Source organism: Arachis hypogaea, chromosome 15 (assembly GCF_003086295.3).
Source record: "Arachis hypogaea cultivar Tifrunner chromosome 15, arahy.Tifrunner.gnm2.J5K5, whole genome shotgun sequence".
Lineage (NCBI taxonomy): Eukaryota > Viridiplantae > Streptophyta > Magnoliopsida > Fabales > Fabaceae > Arachis > Arachis hypogaea.
The window spans coordinates 159,770,523-159,778,378 of record NC_092050.1 but is presented as its reverse complement, the minus strand read 5'-3'; the positions used below and the strand labels follow the sequence as shown (position 1 = coordinate 159,778,378).

The 7,856-nt window shown below is 35.5% G+C and overlaps 1 long non-coding RNA gene across 4 annotated transcripts; it reads right to left on the bottom strand.

The window, feature by feature from the left end:
* Positions 1-323: 323 nt before the first annotated feature.
* LOC112751963 (uncharacterized) lies at positions 324-6,095 on the bottom strand. Of its 4 annotated transcripts, none has more exons than XR_011872919.1 (4): positions 5,156-6,095; positions 4,751-4,846; positions 2,836-3,544; positions 324-1,225 (listed from the first exon to the last, which is right to left on the bottom strand). It is a non-coding gene; the product is annotated as an uncharacterized lncRNA (long non-coding RNA). The 4 variants fall into 4 exon arrangements; XR_011872921.1 differs by having other exon boundaries at positions 2,836-3,539; positions 5,156-6,038; XR_011872920.1 differs by having other exon boundaries at positions 324-1,219; positions 5,156-5,930.
* Positions 6,096-7,856: the final 1,761 nt, after the last annotated feature.

Sequence of the window (7,856 nt, the reverse complement as noted above, 5' to 3'; positions counted from 1 at the left end):
ATCCATTGAATCAAGATAGATTTCAGCATCTAATATCCATGATAAATAATTGTTTCCAGATATATCAAGAGCATTGCATTCAAGATGAGAGAGTTTCGACATAATGAAAATTTGTTACCTGAGTCTTCCTAAAAATATGATCAAAGTCTCGTGCTGATAACGTGTTGTAAAATAAATAAGGAAGATATAATAAATATAAAATAGAGAAATATAAATATGCTCTTATCTCACTATAATATAAGTAATCTATATATATTTACTAATATTATAATTATTGTAGTTTAAAACCACACAGATAATGAGATAAAAGAGAGAGAAGAATATTTGTAAGATAAGAAAGGAGAGAGAATTGTTTTTATTGCTTGTGTATGATAGCTCAGATATGTGCCTCTTATTTATACATGTACGGGTCTTTATTTTCAACTTTCATTTAAGTTCATTCTTTCTTGTGAATGGACATCTACATTGATTCTTATCACAACAGGTATTTATTTATTTATTTATTTTTTGGGTCTTGGGTTAAGCCCAAAGAACCGTACTTGATCCTTATACCCGACCCAAACCCATTCTGATCGTCGCGCCAAGATTCTTGTTTCCATGGCTGTCGCGACCTAACCACAACAGATGTCTTCCAGGAATGGTTGAACCTTGCCAATGTCTTCTTTTGACTTGATTGGTTGGGTGATATTCAGACTATCTGTTTCAATTATTACACTCTCCATATCTAAATTTTCTGCTGTCAGGGCTGAACATGCTATAATTTTTTAAGCTGAACCAGTTACAATGCATCCATTATGGTCCCTAAACACTACAACAACTGCTCCTTTTACAGAATTTTTATTAAATGATGCATCTACATTCCTTTGATCCAGCCATTTAGTGGTGGCCTCCAGGTAATGCTCCCACCTTTGCTATTCCTATTGATGTTGTTATTTAAATCTGCAGTGTTCACTGGGTCTGAGAATTCCACTTCCAATATTCTTGCTCTGAGTATGCACTGCCTGGATGCCTTTTCATATCTCCCAAATCAAACATCTAGCTTTGTTTGTATACATTCTGTATTCTGATCCGAAGAGCTTATCTTCATGTTTTCTACAAGGTCCAGCATCCATTTCCCAGATGTTGTAACTATCTATGGCCTTGGGCTGCACTGAATTTGTGCACCGAACCATACTGCTCTAATCCAGGGACATAAGAGCAACTCATGTTCGGTTGTCTCCTGCTCCTACATACATAATGGGCAAACAAGGATATTAGTAATCCTTCTTTTATATAGGTTAGTGAATACCAGAATAATATTATGCGAAGCCTTCCAAAGGAACATCCTAATCTTATGCGGGATCATTAAATCCCATATTTCTTTTCACAACTCCTCTATGTTCTCACTAGTCCATGAGACATTCTGAGTATTACTTGTATTTTCTTTCCTAATTAAGTGGTACCCAGTTCTAACTGTATATTTTTCATCTGCTCTATATGGCCATATGAATCTATCCTGGTCATTAATTATGCTGACTGGAGTTCTTCTAATTTTTTCCACAATGTCATCTTGAAACCTCTCTCTTAATTTAGCTAAAGTTCCATCCAACACCTTCATCAATCCGATCTTTCACCATATTCATGTATTCATTCCTCTGTCCTTGTATTGTCCCTATCCCTAGCACTCATTTGTCTTCCCATATCCTCACTTTATCCTCCTTGCCTATATCCCATCTTCCATTCCACAGCCAAAAATCCCTCTCCTCTATAATACTTTGCCAAACCCAAGATGAAGATCTCCCACCCTCTCCTCTTTGAACTGACAAGGAAAATAAATAGCCTTGAGAACTTGGACCCATATAGCATTAGAGTTCTCAAAAAATTCTCCAAGCTTGTTTGGCATGAAAGGCTAGGTTTTGATCATGCAAATTCTTAAAGCCTAAGCCTCCTTCCCTTTTGCTAATGCACAATTTAGACCAACTCTTCCAATGAATCCCTCTCTTTTTTCCAATCGAGGCCCACCAAAATCTAGCTATCCTATTGCTCAACCTCTGACAGAACCTTTTAAGAATGCATACAACATTCATGACATAAGATGGAATGGCCTGTAATACAACTTTGATTAAAACTTCTTTCCATGCCATATCTAGGAGAAGATCCTATTGAAGTATCTAGGTATATATGCTTAATTGTCATATGCCTTAAGGCTGCGTTTGGAAGGGAGACAGAGATTGAGACTGAATTAAGTCGCTGTATTGTGTTCGGTGTAAAATATATTGGACTGAGTTATGACTCAGTATTATGTTTAATTTAAAATAAATATGGAGATTGGGGGTAGATTTGGAATTTGAAAAGTTAAATTAAGATATTTTTGAAAAGAAATGTTATTAAAGTTTCAGTCTCCATTCCCAAAATTTCAGTCCTTTGTGTTCCCACTTTCTGGAGGTACTGAAAGGATTGAAATTTTGCGAACGAAAACTGAAATTTTAGTTCCAATCTCTGGCCACCAAACACCCAGTTCCTCAGTCTCAGTCCCAATTCCCCTAACCAAACGCTAACTAAGGGCTTAAACTACCACAAATATTAATAATTTCACCGACACTCACCTCTAACTTTCTCTGTTAGCAATCACATCATCACCAAACTCTACAAGACTTAATATAGACCACAGCTACAACAACTATCTATTAGTCCAATTCTTACCTAATCAATTTGATAATATTCATGCAAGCTTAAATTCATGCTAGCACCATGCATTCACACACTTGGAACAAGCATCACAGCATTTTATCATCAAAATTGTAAGGTATAGCAGGTCAAATTTAAAGGGGGAGTGAATTATCACTAATGTCTTACACTGCTAATTCTTTGCCGATTAAGTCTGACCGAGAGATGCTTGATCTCGAAGGCAATGATAACCCAACTGCACACTCCTTCAAATCTTCATCTACCAACTTACCAGAACACAAACCTTGTGAAACCTTAAGATGTGTATGATAGCTTTAATTTTGGAGGATATTTTGTCTTCAAAGATCGAAACTCACTAATATACCCTTCTAAAGCACTCCAAACAAATCTCCTAACGAACCAATCTAAAGCACTCGCCACCGCCTCGCCCCACCTACAATCACCCTGGCTCACATTCCTTACTCTAGTCACCGCCTAAGATATAAAGAAGAAAAGGTCTTAAATCAACCATGGTAAAGGTTTCAATGATGAGGAAAAAGAAAGAAAATATGCAATACACCATGGAAAGAAGGAAGACCCAATATTTAGCTTATTTAGTTAGACAATTATATTCCTTCTTTTTTATGTGCATTTTGAAAATTCCTAAATTACCCCATCCTATTGACCTGCCCAAGTGCCTGTTGTCACTATCACATCTCCTTCAAGACCAGCCACCATGAAAGGTTCCACACAGGAGAGGGGGTGAGGGACCCCTTCAGAAATTTGTGTCCACATCCTCTTCCTCCAATCTTCCACCATGCTTCCCACCTCTTTTAGTTCCAGCCGTACACGTCAATGATGGGTCCTTTGTTGGTGTCTGGAAATGCCACACCCTATTCTGGTCTCAGCATAAATATTGTTAGAGAGTACCAACAGAAATAGAAAAGAACTATCCTGGTTCATGAATGGTTATATTAGTTCACGGTCTTATTTCATTTAATCCAAGACACATGTCGGAGAGAATGAACAAGCAAATGTTAGCTTTATGCTTGTGGTACTAAAGTTAACAAATGCAAATGCCTAATAGTCCCTAGTTGGTCACAACTGAAAGTTTTTATTAAAAGAAATAGTGAAAGATGCAACAAATTCATAGAAAGGCACAATGAAAATAAGACGGCACAACACATCCACAAATTGGGTTTTACAAAATAATAATAATAATAATAATTATAATAATAATAATAATAATTAAAAAACCACTAATCTCACTTTTTCCTTTACAATACCATAAACAGAAAACACTGAAACAAATCAAGAAATGATAACAAAAACTTATTAGGCAGGTAGATTCTTTAGTTTAGGAATCAATTTAAAGTACAATGCAATGCTGTTCCCACTTTATGGGTAGCTACTAGCTAGTCTATCCGCTACGCGGCTACGGACTAAATCTCCAAAGTAATCCCTTAAATTCATGACTTTCACAACTTTAGCCCTTCAAATCCAAAATTCATTATAATAGTTCTCGAGATTCATCTCTGGGCACCATATTAGTCATTGGACCTTTTCTAGCACCGAGTCAACGAACAAAGTGCTGAACTAATTTTGACTTACCACCCTAGATATAGGGTTAAACGACGTCGTTTTGTTTTGGTGCTTAAACAAGGCAAAACGAGAAGACGAAGAAGAGTTTATATGATATGCAAACCGTTTTATCTCTCCCTATCCTCCAAAACAACATTGTTTTCGCCTTGTTTAAGCGCCAAAACAAAACAACATCATGTATCCTTGTGTTTAGCGTAGAAATTCAGAGCTAGCTCGGTATTCCATTTGTCGACTCAATGCCAAAAAGGGTCCAGGGATCAATATGGTGCCTGGAATTAGATCTCGGGGACTAGTATAGTAAATTTTGAATTTGAGGGACTAAAATAGTGAAAGGCGTGAATCTCAGGGACTACTATAAGGATTTAGTCATCCGCTATGCTTTAGAAGTCATAAACTTTCAAGAAGGTTTCTTTTGTTTTACTGGGATGCTTCCTGCAGTTGAATTCAAAGTACTGGGTTTCGTAAACCAAGTAGTATAGAGAAACTGTTTATGTTGTCCTACATGATTGCAAATGAGGCGAAGCTTTTGTCTCTCTCTCATCCATCTCAACACTATCTTCATATGTTGCTTGCCTTTCAAATCTTTCAATCCAACCTCCTGAAACAGTTTAGACAGTTACTCAATGGGCTCAATCTACTGATTAAACAGGTAAAGTTTAATTATGAGTTTCAGTATATACTTAAGCAACTTTGATCATTATCCCCTAGTAGAAGTAGCTGTAGTATGTTTGTAATTTGCTGAATAATAAGATTTATTGGAGTAAACAAAATCAAAATTTAATCCTTACTCAATAATGTTCAGTTCAATGTTATTCCTTCCTTTATTCACTTAGCAAGCAACAGCACATTACTCGCAAAGATGACGGAAGAAAGAGTATCAAAAATATTTATAGCACTATATGTATACCTTGACATGTTCCCAGGTGTCTTGAACGGTGAGGGGACCATGCTCCTTCACAATATCAAATAGCACTCTAGTGATGGTGAGTCTCTGCTCCGGTGGAGTCTTAAGTTCTATTGGTCCCATCTTCGGCTTCGGTTTCTTGGCAAACAACCTTATTGCTGTCCCCAACATGCTGGTGAGTTGCGCAATTGCAGCGCAAGCAGTCAAATTAGAGAAATGTTGAGTATTGACGCCTCTTGAAGCAGTGGAGATTACAGACGCGTTGGAGTTGTGATTAGGGACGATGCGGGTCTCTTGGAGAGTTGGAGTGCTCCAAACCCAGCTACATCAGTGGAGGAGGCTGAAGCAAGGGGCTGCTATTTGGGCTTCTAGTTTTGGACATATAGGTGTTATAGGGCAGGTTTTGAAATCGGATCGGTCAATAAATTGTTCTAGTTATTAGTAAAATTATTGATTCAACTGCTAAAATTGGTTTGTATTAAAATAATAAATAAACATACTAATTTAACAATTTAACATTTAGTTTTCATTAAACTAGATTATATCACTATTGTATTGAATAAACAAAAGCTCATGTTTCAACTCAGTTTTAACAAAGATTAAACTGATTATATTAAACAAATAAAAGATCATGTTTCAACATAATTTTAACATAGGTAAGCAATATTTTTAGCAAATAGCAGAATGATCACAATTTTAACTAGATCACAGCACACAAAAAAAAGCAACAAAATAGAGTACAGCACGACAGCAGTGAGCAGATTAATCATTTAATAATTCAATCTGAGTAGCACTAGTAATTGTAGAATTTTAAACCGATGAACAAAGAAACAAGAATCAAAAAGAAAAAAACAAAACAAAACAAAAACAATATCTGAGTAACACTAGTAAAATTCTAAACTTTTTTTTTTCACTTCTGAACATAGCATAAAAAAACGAAAAACAAACACTAGCAGTGAATAATGACCTTCGATCTGAGCAGCTTGGACAGAGTATGATGGAAGATAGTTGAGTGCGACATAAGCAGCATGACAACTAGACGACAACCACGATTATTCCTTCTTCACTTCACCACTAATGAGTTATGAGTCACGATTCACGAGATACTTTTCAAGGACAAAGTTCAAACAGGAATATCGTTCATATATAAATTTTTATAAAAGATTAAAAGATATGAATGTCTTTTTGATATGTGTGTGTGAGACTTAAAGGATATGAATGTCTTTTTTAAAGACATAATAATAATTTTTGACAAAGGAATATAAAGGTCATTTATTAAAAGATTGAGGATAAAATAACAACCTAATAAAAAGGAGGACATAAAGAAAAATATCCTAAAAGAATAAGTGCAAAGAAAGTCCCTAAAGGAAAGAGACAGAATAAAATAAAATGAGATAGATTGAAATAAAATATTAAACCGAAACAAAGTGAAACAGAATGAGGCGGATGAAAACAAAATAAAATAGAATAAGACAGACTAAAAACAAAATGAGGAAGGCTGCTAAAACTAAATAAGCCAGAATGTGATAGAATTGAAGGCAGAATACTTACTAATGAACATTCTTAAAAGCTTTATAAGAGAATGATAATGAAGAAATGTCTCAGGCCTAATGAATGGTTAAATGTTTGCTTAGCAAGGTTGAGAGTTCCATCTCGCTTGTCCAATGCATAGACTATATGAATGCGGGTTTCTGGTTTTATCCTACCCACGGAGTGTTTGACTATGTGTGTATATTATAGCGCCAAGTTTTGTGATAATTGGCGGTTGTCATTGACTAATGGTATTCTTAATCATTCGATACATGTATACAGACTGACGCAATCGAAAAGTTGTATCTGAGACTTGTTCCCAAGTAATGTCGGGTTGCTGGTAGTGAACCAACACATAAATTCATGGCATGCATGCGTAGGACAGACATGCATCATGATTGTCTGCAGAATATTCTCTGTAATCTTGTGTTGTGTTTGATTCTTTATTATTGTGCTTTGTAACTTGTAATTTGTGATTTGTCTATGATTGTCTACTGTTACTGACTTACTATTATGAAATTGACGAAAATACTAAATGTTAATGGAAAAAAACTGTAAAGAATTATAAGAAAATGTAAGGAATAATGTGAAAAGGAATTAAGACTAAAATAGCCACGAGATAAAAGAAAGCTAAAATTGTATAACCTATGATTGAAATAATAACGTGTATCATTATCCCTACGCTAGAGTCTTATCCAAGGACCGATAAGCAAATTATTTCTCTCGTTAGTATCCTACTGAAAACCGTAGATTTTCGCCCTTTTCCTTCACTATTCCTACAGGGGTTGAAGAGGTGGTACTACCCCCCTTTTGCTACAATCCAAACTTGAAATGTGTTTACCTTTTAAAAACGCCCAACGGCCAACGCTATATAAAGCTATGAAATCTAGAGTGTTTTTCCTCTCCTTGTTAATATTTTCTTGATGGGTAAGACTTTACTAACTTGGATGCCATACTATAAGCTTTTTGAATTGGCTAGGACTCAGATGTCATATGTCTATAAGAGTCTGTACTATATATGTAGTGTAACATACTAAAGGAGTCTAAATTTAGGATATGTGATGTTGTATGACTAATGTTGTTTTAGTCTCTTGATGTATGTATGAAGCCCTTGCGACATTATGTGACATATTTAGTTTGAGGAAGTATAGGAAATCAATACATGTACCGTACA